Genomic DNA, 21,897 nt, shown 5'->3' on the forward strand with positions numbered 1-21,897 from the left:
TTAAAAGAGGAAAGTCACATTGTACTAGAGGTGTGTTATTGATTTCCTTTTAAGGCAAATGTAGAATTTTGATTCCATGACAACCACAAGCTTCCAAACTTCAAGTCACAAGTCTTCAAGCCTTTTGTCAATATTAGTTTTGCAAGTATATGCACTCATTGGCTACTTGGAACCTTTCAAATTAGACCAACTTGTTTTTACATGAAGACTTTTAGGAGTTTACACTAAACTCTTATTAAGCGTGTAATAAATGCTTAATGGTTAATCAAGTGGAGAACATCTCTTTAACGGGGACTTAATGACCATCTTTAAGTATTTCATTACTTTTAACTTAGATTTAAAAAGATACCCTTTGAAAAAGAACTTTTAGCCATACTTGTGTGTTTAACATTAACCATAAGCTAAAAGTGTCATTAATGCGTCATTAAGTGTGATTTACCAAGATTAGTGTTTTAGTGACCAATAATCATTTGAATATAAAGGAGGCTACTATTCTAAGCATGTTTAAATAAGTTTTGTAAATTATAGATGCCCCGAAGTAGTCAAACATTTTTCGATCAAATATTCGGATAGTGAGAAACTACGGTCGACCCACGGCTGACCGTGGAGTCAACCGTGTACCTTGATTCGTGGAGCCAAGGTATAAGGCATCCCACAGTCTGACCTGCGGTTGACCGTGGACCCAGCCGTGCTCCTTCAGTATTTTTCAAATGACTCTTTTGACTTAGCAATTTTGTGTATTGGTCATTTGCTAGAGATTGTGTAGGCTTCTGAACTTGTGTTGTTCTATATGTTGTTTTAAGCACACAAGACTTGGTGTCATCATCAATACAAAGTGATAAATATTTGAATATTATTATTGGATCACTAACCAACATTATGCCGTCTTGTTAAATTACATGTGGTGTAGACGCTAAGTTCTGTATCAATTAATCTATCAACTTAATTGGTATGTCACAGGGAATTAGACCAGGTGATTCTGAATGGACTGGTATACAAATCCCCAGCATCGTGAACTACGGAGAACACTAGGCCTTCAATTAGGCTAGTCGAATAAGATTGTATAGCCCATGTTTGTCCAGACTTTCTTAACACCACAATTCCCCAATCAACCCATTGATTAGAAACAAGATTGTTTTGAATAACATTTTATATATATGGATTTGCTAAATAAAAAGGCAGCAACAAAAACAATAAGCATTAAATAAACTTAGGGTGTGCTTGGTTTAAGGATGGGAATAGGAATGGAATGGTAATATACTAATAGGAATGCAATGATCATTCCAATTGCATTGTTGTTGATTGGTTCCTACTTTATAATGATGATAAACCATAAATCATTATTAGGCTAATTCCTTTATTAAGAAAAAATCAAAAAAAAAAAAAAATCTAAGCATGGTGGGTGATGTCATTAATCTAAATAATTTTGAATTAAAATTAAATCTTGTTAATTAGTTATTATAATTAAATCTTATTGATAATTATTTTAATTATTAAAATTAAATAATTTTGAATTATTTTAATTAATTATTTTGAATTTAGTATGAGAAGGGATATAAAAGCTAGGCAAAAGGAACCAATTCTAAATTTATATTTTAATACTTTTAAAATAAAATGACAACCAATATTATCTCTTATGATTGGATGTTAATTGTTTAATATTCATTTTAGGTGTTTGATGAAATGTTCAGCTGACGAGTTTCTTAGTCGGACTCTGTGATTCCATGGGTCATTAAACTAAATAACTTTAGCATTTACGTTCACTTAATACCTAAAACATATCATTAAACTGTTTCGTTTAAACAAACCCGTGATTCCACGGGTCATTTCACTAGTTTGTTATATTCTACAACTCTATAACTGAATAATATTGGTTTAAAACTTGAAAATATGAATAAGAAAATAATTTACGGAACTTAATATGCATATTGATAGCACTTATATCAAATAGTAAAGTTACAAAGGGCAATAGTACACAACATTGCATATTTGATGTGCATATGCATTTTTCCTATCTTTTATATACTTTTTTTACAATTAGAATAATTAAACAACAAACAATAAAAAAAATCTTCAATCAGAGAGACACAATTTAATATCTTTATGAATTCCTCTTTTAAAGTATAAAAATAAGAAAGGAGAAGAATTTTTAACTCTTTCAAGATGATGTTGTGCGTGAAGATTTAAGATATGCACTAAAAATGAGGAAAAAAATTAGAGATGTAAACTAAAAAGTAAGGAGATATGAAAAATAAAATGATAAGTATTATAGGGAATGCATTCCCTACATTTTTGGGTGTAATGGGGCATTAACCACTTTAAGTTAATGGGCAATCCCATAATAAATAACCAACCATCTTCAACTATAATCATTACCATTTCCTATATGAAACGACTCCAACTTGTTACAGAAAAATGAAACATTTGTTTTTAAACAGTCTATCATCGCATCACAGTCCATCCTGGTCTCGACGCGGTCCTTAGTGCATTATTAATGCTGAAGCTAAAACTCAGACCAGACCATATGTTCCAGCACTAAGTCGCATCGCGGATTTGCAGGGTGCAGCGCGACCTGCAACGAGTATTGCACAAATAGTCAAGTAGCATACCACCCGCATACCACACAAACTATGAACACACCCGCATACCACACAAACCAACATATAATAGGCACTACAACGAGTATAACACAAATAGTCAAGTAGCATGCTAAACACATCGATATACACAACACTTCATGGTTAACCATAAGCACAAGCGAATGGTTCTTGCGAATGAACCATCGGTTATTCACAGCAACCATTAGTGACATGAACACACGATTATCACTAACCGCACGGGTGGTATCGAACACACGAACCAAAGTGACAAATGAGATTTGCCACTGTAACAACCCTGCTTTTTCCGTCACTTCTGTTAACTGTCCGTTAGTTGATTTAACGGCAATTATTTGATTTTTTATGTGTTTAAGTGTATTAAATGCATGCGTGATCTTTGGAGGGTTATTTGAATTAATATGGGTTAATATTAATCGATAAAAATATTTCGGATGAATAACGATAAAAATTGCTTTTCGAGCAACGCAACGCTCGGGTTTATTTTAATAATTATTAACTTCTAAAAATATTTAATTTATTCGGTTTTTTAATAAATTAAATGTTTGGTTGCGTTTTAACAATCGATTTAGCATTCCGGGAATTTGGTATGTTTTAAACGGCACTTGAAACGGACCATAATGATACGTATATCCGCATGACTATGCGGATTACGCATCCAAAGCCTTGAACCGCACACAAATTGCCATGTAAGACATATGGCACGGGTATAGTCGCACTCTATGCACCTATACCATCTGTTACTAGTTTCGTATACTTGCATAAGGGTCAAGTATATTCTAGAAGAATGTACGGTATAATCAATTCGGATTCTTTTCCTTAAATAACGAGAGTTAGTTGGGGAAAAGATTACATTTAATTAGGGAAGAGATTCTATCGAAACCCTAATTCGTGAGCCTATAAATACATAGCTCATAAACCCTAAAAACATATTCGGTTACTCATATGTAAAGAAAAGCATACATATCATCATCGTACGAACAAGCTTCATACGATCTAACACGTAAAGACTTTCAGGTATGTCTTGAACTATAAAACCTTCATGTCTTTGGACTCAACCCCGTATGCTGGGTTGTTAGTGGACTCACAAAACGGCCGCCCTGTCGGAATCAAAACGATACTGATGTGGGTTATCCATGACTAAGCGTCGGAGGTTCGAATGTTGTTAGTCCTTATACCCTATCATGCACTCAAGCGTAGATTCACCTTGACCTCGTGAAAATATGCTTGATAATTTGGTTCCATCCGTGGGACCGGTTATATGAAACAAATAAGATTGGAATTTATGTTGTGTATAATTTATTATATGTATCTTCTTTCCATAAAACTTTTTTGTTCAATTAATCGGTCACTTTCAGGTTTTCAAAATTGTCAGCAAGAATGGGTGGAGGAAGTAAGAATGCCAAAAATCAGGGGTGATCGGATTCTCCAGTAAGTCCAGGGTTTCAAACACCTACAGCGACTGTTACAAATACACCATCGACGCCGCCTACACCAGTCAAAGGCACATCAAAGCCTCCGTCAACATCAAATATTGAAACAGGATCACTTGCATCGGAAACAGTCCTAAAAGAATCATCTAAGTGTTGGTGGCACTCTCCCAATGGAAGCTTAATGGAATCATGAACTAGCTTCAAACCATTCGAGGATCTGCCTCCAAAAAATCCGAGCTTCGGTTCTCCAACCGAAACCGTTCCACCAGGTTTCAGAGTTAAAACTGAAATGTCCCGTTCTTATTGATTAAAAACGTTCCATATTAATTGATTTCGTTGCGAGGTTTTGACCTCTATATGAGACGTTTTTCAAAGACTGCATTCATTTTAAAACAAACCGTAACCTTTATTTCATCAATAAAGGTTTAAAAAGCTTTACGTAGATTATCAAATAATGATAATCTAAAATATCCTGTTTACACACGACCATTACATAATGGTTTACAATACAAATATGTTACAACAAAATAAGTTTCTTGAATGCAGTTTTTACACAATATCATACAAGCATGGACTCCAAATCTTGTCCTTATTTAAGTATGCGACAGCGGAAGCTCTTAATAATCACCTGAGAATAAACATGCTTAAAACGTCAACAAAAATGTTGGTGAGTTATAGGTTTAACCTATATATATCAAATCATAATAATAGACCACAAGATTTCATATTTCAATACACATCCCATACATAGAGATAAAAATCATTCATATGGTGAACACCTGGTAACCGACATTAACAAGATGCATATATAAGAATATCCCCATCATTCCGGGACACCCTTCGGATATGATATAAATTTCGAAGTACTAAAGCATCCGGTACTTTGGATGGGGCTTGTTGGGCCCGATAGATCTATCTTTAGGATTCGCGTCAATTAGGGTGTCTGTTCCCTAATTCTTAGATTACCAGACTTAATAAAAAGGGGCATATTCGATTTTGATAATTCAACCATAGAATGTAGTTTCACGTACTTGTGTCTATTTTGTAAATCATTTATAAAACCTGCATGTATTCTCATCCCAAAAATATTAGATTTTAAAAGTGGGACTATAACTCACTTTCACAGATTTTTACTTCGTCGGGAAGTAAGACTTGACCACTGTTGATTCACGAACCTATAACAATATATACATATATATTAAAGTATGTTCAAAATATATTTACAACACTTTTAATATATTTTGATGTTTTAAGTTTATTAAGTCAGCTGTCCTCGTTAGTAACCTATAACTAGTTGTCCACAGTTAGATGTACAGAAATAAATCGATAAATATTATCTTGAATCAATCCACGACCCAGTGTATACGTATCTCAGTATTGATCACAACTCAAACTATATATATTTTGGAATCAACCTCAACCCTGTATAGCTAACTCCAACATTCACATATAGAGTGTCTATGGTTGTTCCGAAATATATATAGATGTGTCGACATGATAGGTCGAAACATTGTATACGTGTCTATGGTATCTCAAGATTACATAATATACAATACAAGTTGATTAAGTTATGGTTGGAATAGATTTGTTACCAATTTTCACGTAGCTAAAATGAGAAAAATTATCCAATCTTGTTTTACCCATAACTTCTTCATTTTAAATCCGTTTTGAGTGAATCAAATTGCTATGGTTTCATATTGAACTCTATTTTATGAATCTAAACAGAAAAAGTATAGGTTTTTAGTCGGAAAAATAAGTTACAAGTCGTTTTTGTAAAGGTAGTCATTTCAGTCGAAAGAACGACGTCTAGATGACCATTTTAGAAAACATACTTCCACTTTGAGTTTAACCATAATTTTTGGATATAGTTTCATGTTCATAATAAAAATCATTTTCTCAGAATAACAACTTTTAAATCAAAGTTTATCATAGTTTTTAATTAACTAACCCAAAACAGCCCGCGGTGTTACTACGACGGCGTAAATCCGGTTTTACGGTGTTTTTCGTGTTTCCAGGTTTTAAATCATTAAGTTAGCATATCATATAGATATAGAACATGTGTTTAGTTGATTTTAAAAGTCAAGTTAGAAGGATTAACTTTTGTTTGCGAACAAGTTTAGAATTAACTAAACTATGTTCTAGTGATTACAAGTTTAAACCTTCGAATAAGATAGCTTTATATGTATGAATCGAATGATGTTATGATAATCATTACTACCTTAATTTCCTTGGATAAACCTACTGGAAAAGAGAAAAATGGATCTAGCTTCAATGGATCCTTGGATGGCTCGAAGTTCTTGAAGCAGAATCATGACACGAAAACAAGTTCAAGTAAGATCATCACTTGAAATAAGATTGTTATAGTTATAGAAATTGAACCAAAGTTTGAATATGATTATTACCTTGTATTAGAATGATAACCTACTGTAAGAAACAAAGATTTCTTGAGGTTGGATGATCACCTTACAAGATTGGAAGTGAGCTAGCAAACTTGAAAGTATTCTTGATTTTATGAAACTAGAACTTTTGGAATTTATGAAGAACACTTAGAACTTGAAGATAGAACTTGAGAGAGATCAATTAGATGAAGAAAATTGAAGAATGAAAGTGTTTGTAGGTGTTTTTGGTCGTTGGTGTATGGATTAGATATAAAGGATATGTAATTTTGTTTTCATGTAAATAAGTCATGAATGATTACTCATATTTTTGTAATTTTATGAGATATTTCATGCTAGTTGCCAAATGATGGTTCCCACATGTGTTAGGTGACTCACATGGGCTGCTAAGAGCTGATCATTAGAGTGTATATACCAATAGTACATACATCTAAAAGCTGTGTATTGTACGAGTACGAATACGGGTGCATACGAGTAGAATTGTTGATGAAACTGAACGAGGATGTAATTGTAAGCATTTTTGTTAAGTAGAAGTATTTTGATAAGTGTATTGAAGTCTTTCAAAAGTGTATAAATACATATTAAAACACTACATGTATATACATTTTAACTGAGTCGTTAAGTCATCGTTAGTCGTTACATGTAAGTGTTGTTTTGAAACCTTTAGGTTAACGATCTTGTTAAATGTTGTTAACCCAATGTTTATAATATCAAATGAGATTTTAAATTATTATATTATCATGATATTATCATGTATGAATATCTCTTAATATGATATATATACATTAAATGTCTTTACAACGATAATCGTTACATATATGTCTCGTTCAAAAATCATTAAGTTAGTAGTCTTGTTTTTACATATGTAGTTCATTGTTAATATACTTTATGATATGTTTTCTTATCATAGTATCATGTTAACTATATATATATATCCATATATATGTCATCATATAGTTTTTACAAGTTTTAACGTTCGTGAATCACCGATCAACTTGGGTGGTCAATTGTCTATATGAAACATATTTCAATTAATCAAGTCTTAACAAGTTTGATTGCTTAACATGTTGGAAACATTTAATCATGTAAATATCAATCTCAATTAATATATATAAACATGGAAAAGTTCGGGTCACTACAGTACCTACTCGTTAAATAAATTTCGTCCCGAAATTTTAAGCTGTTGAAGGTGTTGACGAATCTTCTGGAAATAGATGCGAGTATTTCTTCTTCATCTGATCTTCACGCTCCCAGGTGAACTCGGGTCCTCTACGAGCATTCCATCGAACCTTAACAATTGGTATCTTGTTTTGCTTAAGTCTTTTAACCTCACGATCCATTATTTCAACGGGTTCTTCGATGAATTGAAGTTTTTCGTTGATTTGGATTTCATCTAACGGAATAGTGAGATCTTCTTTAGCAAAACATTTCTTTAAATTCGAGACGTGGAAAGTGTTATGTACAGCCGCGAGTTGTTGAGGTAACTCTAGTCGGTAAGCTACTGGTCCGACACGATCAATAATCTTGAATGGTCCAATATACCTTGGATTTAATTTCCCTCGTTTACCAAATCGAACAACGCCTTTCCAAGGTGCAACTTTAAGCATGACCATCTCTCCAATTTCAAATTCTATATCTTTTCTTTTAATGTCAGCGTAGCTCTTTTGTCGACTTTGGGCGGTTTTCAACCGTTATTGAATTTGGATGATCTTCTCGGTAGTTTCTTGTATAATCTCCGGACCCGTAATCTGTCTATCCCCCACTTCACTCCAACAAATCGGAGACCTGCACTTTCTACCATAAAGTGCTTCAAACAGCGCCATCTCAATGCTTGAATGGTAGCTGTTGTTGTAGGAAAATTCTGCTAACGGTAGATGTCGATCCCAACTATTTCCGAAATCAATAACACATGCTCGTAGCATGTCTTCAAGCGTTTGTATCGTCCTTTCGCTCTGCCCATCAGTTTGTGGATGATAGGCAGTACTCATGTCTAGACGAGTTCCTAATGCTTGCTGTAATGTCTGCCAGAATCTTGAAATAAATCTGCCATCCCTATCAGAGATAATAGAGATTGGTATTCCATGTCTGGAGACGACTTCCTTCAAATACAGTCGTGCTAACTTCTCCATCTTGTCATCTTCTCTTATTGGTAGGAAGTGTGCTGATTTGGTGAGACGATCAACTATTACCCAAATAGTATCAAAACCACTTGCAGTCCTTGGCAATTTAGTGATGAAATCCATGGTAATGTTTTCCCATTTCCATTCCGGGATTTCGGGTTGTTGAAGTAGACCTGATGGTTTCTGATGCTCAGCTTTGACCTTAGAACACGTCAAACATTCTCCTACGTATTTAGCAACATCGGCTTTCATACCCGGCCACCAAAAATGTTTCTTGAGATCCTTGTACATCTTCCCGGTTCCAGGATGTATTGAGTATCTGGTTTTATGAGCTTCTCTAAGTACCATTTCTCTCATATCTCCAAATTTTGGTACCCAAATCCTTTCAGCCCTATACCGGGTTCCGTCTTCCCGAATATTAAGATGCTTCTCCGATCCTTTGGGTATTTCATCCTTTAAATTTCCCTCTTTTAAAACTCCTTGTTGCGCCTCCTTTATTTGAGTAGTAATGTTATTATGAATCATTATATTCATAGATTTTACTCGAATGGGTTCTCTGTCCTTCCTGCTCAAGGCATCGGCTACCACATTTGCCTTCCCCGGGTGGTAACGAATCTCAAAGTCGTAATCATTCAATAATTCAATCCACCTACGCTGCCTCATATTCAGTTGTTTCTGATTAAATATGTGTTGAAGACTTTTGTGGTCGGTATATATAATACTTTTGACCCCATATAAGTAGTGCCTCCAAGTCTTTAATGCAAAAACAACCGCGCCTAATTCCAAATCATGCGTCGTATAATTTTGTTCGTGAATCTTCAATTGTCTAGACGCATAAGCAATCACCTTCGTTCGTTGCATTAATACACAACCGAGACCTTGCTTTGATGCATCACAATAAATCACAAAATCATCATTCCCTTCAGGCAATGACAATATAGGTGCCGTAGTTAGCTTTTTCTTCAATAACTGAAACGCTTTCTCTTGTTCATCATTCCATTCAAATTTCTTCCCTTTATGCGTTAATGCAGTCAAGGGTTTTGCTATTCTGGAAAAGTCTTGGATGAACCTTCTGTAGTAACCAGCTAGTCCTAAAAACTGGCGTATGTGTTTCGGAGTTTTCGGGGTTTCCCACTTTTCAACAGTTTCTATCTTTGCCGGATCCACCTTAATACCTTCTTTGTTCACTATGTGACCGAGGAATTGAACTTCTTCCAACCAAAATGCACACTTTGAAAACTTAGCGTACAATTCTTCCTTCCTTAATACTTCTAACACCTTTCTCAAATGTTCACCGTGTTCTTGGTCATTCTTTGAGTAAATAAGTATGTCATCAATGAAAACAATGACAAACTTGTCAAGGTATGGTCCACACACTCGGTTCATAAGGTCCATGAACACAGCTGGTGCATTAGTTAAACCAAACGGCATGACCATAAACTCATAATGACCGTAACGTGTTCTGAAAGCAGTCTTTGGAATATCATCTTCTTTCACCCGCATTTGATGATACCCGGAACGTAAGTCAATCTTTGAATAAACAGACGAGCCTTGTAGTTGATCAAATAAGTCGTCGATTCTCGGTAGTGGGTAGCGGTTCTTGATGGTAAGTTTGTTCAACTCTCGGTAGTCGATACACAACCTGAATGTACCATCTTTCTTCTTGACAAACAAAACAGGAGCTCCCCACGGTGATGTGCTTGGTCGAATGAAACCACGCTCTAAAAGTTCTTGTAATTGGCTTTGCAGTTCTTTCATCTCGCTGGGTGCGAGTCTGTAAGGAGCACGAGCTATTGGTGCAGCTCCTGGTACAAGATCTATTTGAAATTCAACGGATCGATGTGGGGGTAATCCCGGTAATTCTTTCGGAAATACATCGGGAAATTCTTTTGCAATGGGAACATCATTGATGCTCTTTTCTTCAGTTTGTACTTTCTCGACGTGTGCTAGAACAGCATAGCAACCTTTTCTTATTAGTTTTTGTGCCTTCAAATTACTAATAAGATGTAGCTTCGTGTTGCCCTTTTCTCCGTACACCATTAAGGGTTTTCCTTTTTCTCGTATAATGCGAATTGCATTTTTGTAACAAACGATCTCTGCTTTCACTTCTTTCAACCAGTCCATACCGATTATCACATCAAAACTCCCTAACTCTACTGGTATCAAATCAATCTTAAATGTTTCGCTAACCAGTTTAATTTCTCGATTCCGACATATATTATCTGCTGAAATTAATTTACCATTTGCTAATTCGAGTAAAAATTTACTATCCAAAGGCGTCAATGGACAACTTAATTTAGCACAAAAATCTCTACTCATATAGCTTCTATCCGCACCCGAATCAAATAAAACGTAAGCAGATTTATTGTCAATAAGAAACGTACCCGTAACAAGCTCCGGGTCTTCCTGTGCCTCTACCGCATTAATATTGAAAACTCTTCCACGGCCTTGTCCATTCGTGTTCTCCTGGTTCGGGCAATTTCTAATAATGTGGCCTGGTTTTCCACATTTATAACAAACTACATTGGCATAACTTGCTCCGACACTACTTGCTCCGCCATTACTCGTTCCGACACCATTTGTTCCTTTCGTTCTATTAACCCCTGGTCCGTAGACCTCACACTTCGCCGCGCTATGACCATTTCTTTTACACTTGTTGCAAAATTTGGTGCAGAACCCCGAGTGATTCTTTTCACACCTTTGGCATAGCTGCTTCTGATTGTTGTTGTTGTTGCGGTTATTATTGTTGTTGGGATGATTGTTGTAGTTGCTGCTGTTGTTGTTGTTGTTGTTGTTGGGCCGTTTGTTGTAGTTGCGATTGATGTTGCGATTGTTGGGATAATTGTTGCGATTATTGTTGTAATTGCTGTTGTTGTTGTATTGGTGATTCTTATCACCGTTTTCCTCCCACTTTCTTTTGACTTGCTTCACATTGGCCTCTTCAGCAGTCTGTTCTTTAATTCTTTCTTCAATCTGGTTCACTAGTTTGTGAGCCATTCTACATGCCTGTTGTATGGAGGCGGGCTCGTGTGAACTTATATCTTCTTGGATTCTTTCCGGTAGTCCTTTCACAAACGCGTCGATCTTCTCTTCCTCATCTTCGAATGCTCCCGGACACAATAGGCACAATTCTGTGAATCGTCTTTCGTACGTGGTAATATCAAATCCTTGGGTTCGTAACCCTCTAAGTTCTGTCTTGAGCTTATTGACCTCGGTTCTGGGACGGTACTTCTCGTTCATCAAGTGCTTGAATGCTGACCACGGTAGTGCGTACGCATCATCTTGTCCCACTTGCTCTAGATAGGTATTCCACCATGTTAACGCAGAACCTGTGAAGGTATGCGTAGCGTACTTCACTTTGTCCTCTTCAGTACACTTACTTATGGCAAACACCGATTCAACCTTCTCGGTCCACCGTTTCAATCCGATCGGTCCTTCGGTTCCATCAAATTCCAAAGGTTTGCAGGCAGTGAATTCTTTGTAGGTGCATCCTACACGATTTCCTGTACTGCTAGATCCAAGGTTATTGTTGGTATGTAGCGCAGCCTGTACTGCGGCTATGTTTGAAGCTAGAAAAGTACGGAATTCCTCTTCATTCATATTCACGGTGTGTCGAGTAGTCGGTGCCATTTCCTTCAAAATAGTTAAATGGAACAAGTTAATCATACAGAATATTAAGAGTAGTTAATAGTATTTCGTAGCATAATATGAACTCATTTATAAAAGCTTTTTCTTCATATTAGCGTTTTATAAGTTTAAATTCAGGTAGTACCTACCCGTTAAGTTCATACTTAGTAGCTAATATACAATTCAACTACTACAATTCTATATGAAAAACTGATTGTAATAATATTTCGCGTTCAAACTTTTATACAATATTTTACAAACTTACAATACCGCTTATTTTACATAAAGCATGAAATATAGCACACAATAACTTTGATACAAGATAGTTGTGAAGACAATTCTAGCTAGTACACAAGTCGTTCAGCAAAGGCAATAAAGACACGTAATTCATACGTCCAGAAACAAGTCATGCATTCTGGTTTTACTAGGACTACTTCCCATCCTTGGTCTTGTGCAACATAACCGTTATGGCCGTTGATAAGACAGCGTGTTGTAACGTCATCAAAGGGACGAGGGTTACGTAATGTCCAACAGTCCCGTAATAATCTAAAAACCTCATTTCTTACCCCAATTACCGACTCCGTCACTTGTGGAAACGTTTTGTTTAATAGTTGTAGCCCGATGTTCTTGTTCTCACTTTGGTGAGAAGCGAACATTACTAATCCGTAAGCATAACATGCTTCTTTATGTTGCATGTTAGCCGCTTTTTCTAAATCACGAAGTCCAATATTCGGATATATTGAGTCAAAATAATTTCTTAACCCGTTGCGTAAAATAGCATTTGGGTTCCCCGCAATATATGCGTCAAAGTAAACACATCGTAACTTATGGGTTTCCCAATGTGATATCCCCCATCTTTCAAACGAAAGTCTCTTATAAACCAAGACATTCTTGGAACGTTCTTCGAATGTCTTACAAACTGATCTCGCCTTAAATAGTTGTGCCGAAGAATTCTGGCCGACTCTAGACAAGATTTCATCAATCATGTCTCCGGGTAGGTCTCTTAAAATATTGGGTTGTCTATCCATTTTGTGTTTTTAAACTGTAAAATAGACAAGAGTTAGATTCATAAAAAAAATACTTATTAATACAAGCAATTTTTACATATATCATAAAGCATAAGAACACTATATTACATATATTACACCACACGAATACAACTATCTTATTCCGACTCGCTCGTTTCTTCTTCTTCGGTTTTGGTTCGTTTTGCCAAGTTTCTAGGGATATATGATGTTCCCCTAATACGAGCCGTCGTTGTCCACATTGGTTTAGAAAAACCTGGTGGTTTAGAGGTTCCCGGGTCATTGTTACAACTTAAGGACTTCGGGGGTTGACGATACATATAAAGTTCATCGGGGTTGGAATTAGATTTCTCTATTTTTATGCCCTTTCCCTTATTATTTTCTTTTGCCTTTTTAAATTCAGTTGGGGTAATTTCTATAACATCATCGGAATTCTCGTCGGAATCCGATTCATCGGAAAATTGGTAATCCTCCCAATAATTTGCTTCCTTGGCGGAAACACCATTGACCATAATTAACTTTGGTCGGTTGGTTGAGGATTTTCTTTTACTTAACCGTTTTATTATTTCCTCCACCGGTTCTATTTCTTCATCCGGTTCCGATTCTTCTTCCGGTTCCGATTCTTCTTCCGGTTCCGACTCTTCTTCCGGTTCCTCTTCGGGAACTTGTGAATCAGTCCACAAATCATTCCAATTTACATTTGACTCTTCATTATTATTAGGTGAGTCAATGGGACTTGTTCTAGAGGTAGACATCTATCACATAATATCAAACACGTTAAGAGATTAATATATCACATAATATTCATATGTTAAAAATATATAGTTTCCAACAAAAATGTTAAGCAATCATTTTTAAAGAAAACACGGTCGAAGTCCAGACTCACTAATGCATCCTAACAAACTCGATAAGACACACTAATGCAAATTTTCTGGTTCTCTAAGACCAACGCTCTGATACCAACTGAAATGTCCCGTTCTTATTGATTAAAAATGTTCCATATTAATTGATTTCGTTGCGAGGTTTTGACCTCTATATGAGACGTTTTTCAAAGACTGCATTCATTTTAAAACAAACCGTAACCTTTATTTCATCAATAAAGGTTTAAAAAGCTTTACGTAGATTATCAAATAATGATAATCTAAAATATCCTGTTTACACACGACCATTACATAATGGTTTACAATACAAATATGTTACAACAAAATAAGTTTCTTGAATGCAGTTTTTACACAATATCATACAAGCATGGACTCCAAATCTTGTCCTTATTTAAGTATGCGACAGCGGAAGCTCTTAATAATCACCTGAGAATAAACATGCTTAAAACGTCAACAAAAATGTTGGTGAGTTATAGGTTTAACCTATATATATCAAATCATAATAATAGACCACAAGATTTCATATTTCAATACACATCCCATACATAGAGATAAAAATCATTCATATGGTGAACACCTGGTAACCGACATTAACAAGATGCATATATAAGAATATCCCCATCATTCCGGGACACCCTTCGGATATGATATAAATTTCGAAGTACTAAAGCATCCGGTACTTTGGATGGGGCTTGTTGGGCCCGATAGATCTATCTTTAGGATTCGCGTCAATTAGGGTGTCTGTTCCCTAATTCTTAGATTACCAGACTTAATAAAAAGGGGCATATTCGATTTTGATAATTCAACCATAGAATGTAGTTTCACGTACTTGTGTCTATTTTGTAAATCATTTATAAAACCTGCATGTATTCTCATCCCAAAAATATTAGATTTTAAAAGTGGGACTATAACTCACTTTCACAGATTTTTACTTCGTCGGGAAGTAAGACTTGACCACTGTTGATTCACGAACCTATAACAATATATACATATATATTAAAGTATGTTCAAAATATATTTACAACACTTTTAATATATTTTGATGTTTTAAGTTTATTAAGTCAGCTGTCCTCGTTAGTAACCTATAACTAGTTGTCCACAGTTAGATGTACAGAAATAAATCGATAAATATTATCTTGAATCAATCCACGACCCAGTGTATACGTATCTCAGTATTGATCACAACTCAAACTATATATATTTTGGAATCAACCTCAACCCTGTATAGCTAACTCCAACATTCACATATAGAGTGTCTATGGTTGTTCCGAAATATATATAGATGTGTCGACATGATAGGTCGAAACATTGTATACGTGTCTATGGTATCTCAAGATTACATAATATACAATACAAGTTGATTAAGTTATGGTTGGAATAGATTTGTTACCAATTTTCACGTAGCTAAAATGAGAAAAATTATCCAATCTTGTTTTACCCATAACTTCTTCATTTTAAATCCGTTTTGAGTGAATCAAATTGCTATGGTTTCATATTGAACTCTATTTTATGAATCTAAACAGAAAAAGTATAGGTTTATAGTCGGAAAAATAAGTTACAAGTCGTTTTTGTAAAGGTAGTCATTTCAGTCGAAAGAACGACGTCTAGATGACCATTTTAGAAAACATACTTCCACTTTGAGTTTAACCATAATTTTTGGATATAGTTTCATGTTCATAATAAAAATCATTTTCTCAGAATAACAACTTTTAAATCAAAGTTTATCATAGTTTTTAATTAACTAACCCAAAACAGCCCGCGGTGTTACTACGACGGCGTAAATCCGGTTTTACGGTGTTTTTCGTGTTTCCAGGTTTTAAATCATTAAGTTAGCATATCATATAGATATAGAACATGTGTTTAGTTGATTTTAAAAGTCAAGTTAGAAGGATTAACTTTTGTTTGCGAACAAGTTTAGAATTAACTAAACTATGTTCTAGTGATTACAAGTTTAAACCTTCGAATAAGATAGCTTTATATGTATGAATCGAATGATGTTATGAACATCATTACTACCTTAATTTCCTTGGATAAACCTACTGGAAAAGAGAAAAATGGATCTAGCTTCAATGGATCCTTGGATGGCTCGAAGTTCTTGAAGCAGAATCATGACACGAAAACAAGTTCAAGTAAGATCATCACTTGAAATAAGATTGTTATAGTTATAGAAATTGAACCAAAGTTTGAATATGATTATTACCTTGTATTAGAATGATAACCTACTGTAAGAAACAAAGATTTCTTGAGGTTGGATGATCACCTTACAAGATTGGAAGTGAGCTAGCAAACTTGAAAGTATTCTTGATTTTATGAAACTAGAACTTTTGGAATTTATGAAGAACACTTAGAACTTGAAGATAGAACTTGAGAGAGATCAATTAGATGAAGAAAATTGAAGAATGAAAGTGTTTGTAGGTGTTTTTGGTCGTTGGTGTATGGATTAGATATAAAGGATATGTAATTTTGTTTTCATGTAAATAAGTCATGAATGATTACTCATATTTTTGTAATTTTATGTGATATTTCATGCTAGTTGCCAAATGATGGTTCCCACATGTGTTAGGTGACTCACATGGGCTGCTAAGAGCTGATCATTAGAGTGTATATACCAATAGTACATACATCTAAAAGCTGTGTATTGTACGAGTACGAATACGGGTGCATACGAGTAGAATTGTTGATGAAACTGAACGAGGATGTAATTGTAAGCATTTTTGTTAAGTAGAAGTATTTTGATAAGTGTATTGAAGTCTTTCAAAAGTGTATAAATACATATTAAAACACTACATGTATATACATTTTAACTGAGTCGTTAAGTCATCGTTAGTCATTACATGTAAGTGTTGTTTTGAAACCTTTAGGTTAACGATCTTGTTAAATGTTGTTAACCCAATGTTTATAATATCAAATGAGATTTTAAATTATTATATTATCATGATATTATCATGTATGAATATCTCTTAATATGATATATATACATTAAATGTCTTTACAACGATAATCGTTACATATATGTCTCGTTCAAAAATCATTAAGTTAGTAGTCTTGTTTTTACATATGTAGTTCATTGTTAATATACTTTATGATATGTTTTCTTATCATAGTATCATGTTAACTATATATATATATCCATATATATGTTATCATATAGTTTTTACAAGTTTTAACGTTCGTGAATCACCGATCAACTTGGGTGGTCAATTGTCTATATGAAACATATTTCAATTAATCAAGTCTTAACAAGTTTGATTGCTTAACATGTTGGAAACATTTAATCATGTAAATATCAATCTCAATTAATATATATAAACATGGAAAAGTTCGGGTCACTACAAAAACTACCTGTATGGGTACCATACCAATCATCACCTCGGTTGAACCCGAAAATCCTATTGAAAGGGTTACTACCGAAAATGCTCAGGAAAGAATCGGGCAGATGGGTCTGAGAAATCTAGATGGTTTATATATTACGCTGACACCGCAACGAGGGTCAACGACGTATGCATCTTCGCAACCAATCCCTACTATTGCAAGTAACCAATATAGCGGGACGCACTATGTAGCGACTCAGTCAAACAGCTTTATATCTCATTTGCAGCAGGTCACGCCACCGCACTTGGCGCCAGCTTTTAATGAGCCAGTGCGAGTACACGAATTTATGAGCAATTGGTTCGCGGTGATGCAAGGACAAAAAGCTAAGCAAAGTCTTGAGCTAGCTCCTACCACGGAAAAGTTTGTGCCACACATTGCAAATCATCCCTTCATAGTAGCACCTGTGTTACCTTTAACACTGGGAAGTTAAGAACACATGTTGAATGCCACATCATTAAGCAGAAACCAAAAGAAAGCTTGGGAGAAGTAATAGACAGGTACACCAAGGAGGTGGCCAAAATACAAGACTTACCAGAAAGTCAGAAGGTTTCAGGCTTTATACATTGTATAGATACGACCAGACATCTATCTTTATGGCAGCGATTATGCAGAAGAGTGTCGGATACTTTCGCAGAAGCTATAAAAGAAACGCATGATTACATGCGTGCACAAGAAGACATAAAGCAAAATTGCAGAAATACCTCTTCAAGAATGGATATTGATGACGATTATTATCGAATGCATGGAAGAGGATCAGAATCTGGCAAGCGCTATGGTAGTAGTTGGCCACCCCGAAGTGATAATTACAATAGTGATAAATATCGTAAGTTTAATAACAACAAGGGGGAAGAAGTTAGCGGTTTAAAAGCAACCACGCTGATAATGTTGCATTAATAAAAGACCTCACAAAAACACCAAAAGAAATTTTAGCTACAGAGGCAGTATGCAAAAGCTTCGAACCCCCGGTACCTTTGTCAAAATATGGGAACAGAGATAAAAGCAAATTTTGCGATTTTCATGATGATTATGGTCATGAAACCAACGAATGTCGGCATCTAATAGAAAAGGTAGTTGCTGAACTAAAAAGAGGAAGATTGCAACAGTTGAAGAAAAGTGGAAAAACATCAAGTGAGAAGCCGAAAGGAGAAAAAGAATATCCATGGCAAAGGAAGAATGATTGAAGGGAAATGGATAAAACTATTAATATGGTAACCAGTAGACGTGCAAATCAGAGACGTAAGTTAGAATTGTCAGAAGAGTGGGAAAACACTCCCATCATGTTCTCGGCCATAGCGCAGGAACCCTCGGATGCGCCCATCACAATTAAGGGGCGCGTTAAAGGCTACGGGTACATCATAAAGTGATTGCTTGTAGACACTGGTTGCGGTGTTGATATAATGTACTAACATTGTTTCCGCTTGTTGCCAGGAGTGGTGCGAGCCAAGCTAGTAACTCCTAGCACCGCATTATCAGGATTTTCTGGGGAGTCCGCATTGCTATTTGGGATCATCGAGTTAGAATTTGAGCTGGTAGATGATGATGATAAGGAGTTAGTAAGAAGTACAAAGTATAATTTGATGTAGTAAGGTCTTACACGAAATATAATGCACTTGTAGGACGCACAACTTTGCAAAAATTGGCAGCTATCCCTTCCACAGTGCATGGCCTTATCAAGTTCCCAACACCATTAGGAATTGCGACGATAAGGTCAGAAAAATAAGATGCAAGTGTTGCAGCTATAGAATAAGCTGAGAAACAGCCAAGTGAAGAAGAACAGCTTCGAAGCTGCATGATTATCGCAAATCCGCGATATGCAGAGCAAAAAATTAAAATCAGCGGAGGATTGTCTGATGAAACAAAGTTTAAGCTTCGTAACATATTAGCTTCTAATGCAGATGTCTCTTCATGGAAGGAAGTAGAGATGACCGGCGTGCCAAGAGAAATTGCTGAGCATAAAATTAATGCAAATCCAAGTCTAACGCCGGTACGACAAAAGAAACGTGGTATGGCACCGGAAAGAAGCGAATGGTTGAAGGCAGAAGTTGACAAGTTAGTCAAAGCAAACATATTATGAGAAGTAAGGTACCAAACGTGGGTGGCAAACCCGGTACTGGTAAAAAAGCCTGATGGGTGTTGGCGCATATGTGTCAACTCCACGGACATCAACAAAGCCTGTCCCAAAGATAATTATCCTCTACCAGAAATAGACTGGAAAGTTGAGTCGCTAGCCGGCTTCCGATATAAATGTTTTCTGGATCTGGATGCGTACAAAGGATACCATCAGATACAGATGGCAGCAGATGATGAGGATAAAACTGCCTTTCACACAAGCCAGGGTATATATTGTTATACCAAGATGCCATTTAGTTTAAAGAATGCCAGAGCAACATACCAACGCGTAATAGACGAGGCTTTCAAAAGTCAGATTGGCAGAAATTTAGAAGCATATGTTGATGATTTGGTGATAAAAAGTACAACAGAGCAAGGTTTGTTGGAAGATATATTAGAAACGTTTGCATCGTTAAGAAAGATAAATATGAAGCTCAATCCGTCGAAGTGCAGTTTTAGAGAAGAGGAAGGAAAGTTTCTTGGTCATATAATAACTGAGCGCGGGATACGCGCAAATCCAAAGAAAATAGAGGCAATCGAAAATATGCCGTTGCCCATAAATAAAAAAGAGGTGCAAAGTTTAATGGGTAAATTGGCGGCGTTAACCAGGTTTTTATCAAAATCCGCAGAGCGATCGCTCTTTTTCGGGACGTTAAAGAATTGCTTAAAGAAAACGGATTTCAAGTGGATAGAGGAAGTAGAAGTGGCGTTTCAAGAAATGAAAAAATTGTTAAAAGAGTTTCCGACGATGACTGCGCCGATTGCAGAAGAAACGTTGATACTTTACTTAGCAGCATCGAAAGAAGCGATAAGTTCAGTATTGATAGCTGACAGGGGACATGTATGCTCCATAAACTTAAATATAGTCACTTTTTAGTCAATAGACATTTAAAATTATTTGATTATGCTGTGCGGACATGTACAAATGCCTGTATATTTTGTTAGCAAAGCTTTAACAGAAAGTGAATTAAACTACCCTGCAATTCAAAAACTGGTTTATGCACTCGTACATACGGCTAGACGCTTAAGGAGATAGTTTCAAGCGGATCGAATAATAGTCCTAACAGACCAACCAATAAATCAGGTATGACAGAAACAAAGTATTGTCAAATAACTTAAAATTGCTTGAAAATTCTAGCAAAATTACATTCGCTGATACTTGTTGAGCAGGTGCTATACAAACCAGAAAATTTTGGTCGCATGGCCAAATGGGCTATTGAATTAGGTGAGCATGAGATAAGCTTTTCACCAAGAAGTGTGGTAAAAGGGCACGTTCTGGCAGATTATCTGGCTGAAACAGCCAAAGATATCGAAGTCTCGCATGAATAAAAAGAAATACCACCTCCGCCCGAGTAGCTGTGGGAAATGCACACAGATGGGGTTTGTGTCCAGAAGGTGCAGGGGCAAGAATAGTCCTGAAAAGTCCAGAAGGAGAATAATATACCTTCGCACTGCATTTTAGCTTCCCTGTATCAAACAATGAAGCTGAGTATGAAGCGTTGTTATCTAGAATGCGGGTAGCAAAACATTTGGAGGTAAAAGAGCTGTCATTATATGTCGATTCACAACTAGTTGCAAACCAATTCAACGGGATATTTGAAGCACATGATGAATCGATGCAAAAGTATCTGAAACTTTTGCAAGAGCTTGCGTTAGACTTTGATTTATTCCAGATAACTCAGGTTTCAAGAACATTAAATTAAAAGGCGGATGCGCTCAGTAAGCTAGCTGCCTTAACATTCAGCCATTTTAAGAAAGACATTTGGGTTGAGGAAGTGAAAGTAAAATCCATTGATACAGACGGTGTATCCGCTACAGTTGAAGAAGAGGAGCAGAGTTGGATGACACCGATAGTGGAATTTCTGAATAAAGGTACATTGCCAATAGATTCAACAGAAGCAAGAAAGATTAAAATGAAAGCACTGATATATTTTTTAGATAAAGGAATTCTATACAGAAAGTCTTTCTTGGGACCCCATTTGCGGTGTTTTAATCCAACTCAAGCAGAGTCAATCATACGGGAAGTGCACGAGGGAATGTGCGCTCTGCACTCTGGGCACAAAACATTTGCGTCCAAAATAATGCAGCATGGATACTATTGGCCATCAATATACAGAGATGCTGTGGAGGTAATACGCAAATGTCAGTCGTGTCAGATGCACGCACCGGTAAGTAAAGCTCCGCGACATCCAATGATACCAGTCGCATCTCCATGGCCTTTCTGTAAATGAGCCATTGATATAGTAGGGCCATTCCCCACAGGACCAGGAGGTGTAAAGTTCTTGGTAGTGGCCATTGATTATTTTACAAAGTGGGTAG

Source organism: Rutidosis leptorrhynchoides, chromosome 3 (genome assembly GCF_046630445.1).
Source record: "Rutidosis leptorrhynchoides isolate AG116_Rl617_1_P2 chromosome 3, CSIRO_AGI_Rlap_v1, whole genome shotgun sequence".
Lineage (NCBI taxonomy): Eukaryota > Viridiplantae > Streptophyta > Magnoliopsida > Asterales > Asteraceae > Rutidosis > Rutidosis leptorrhynchoides.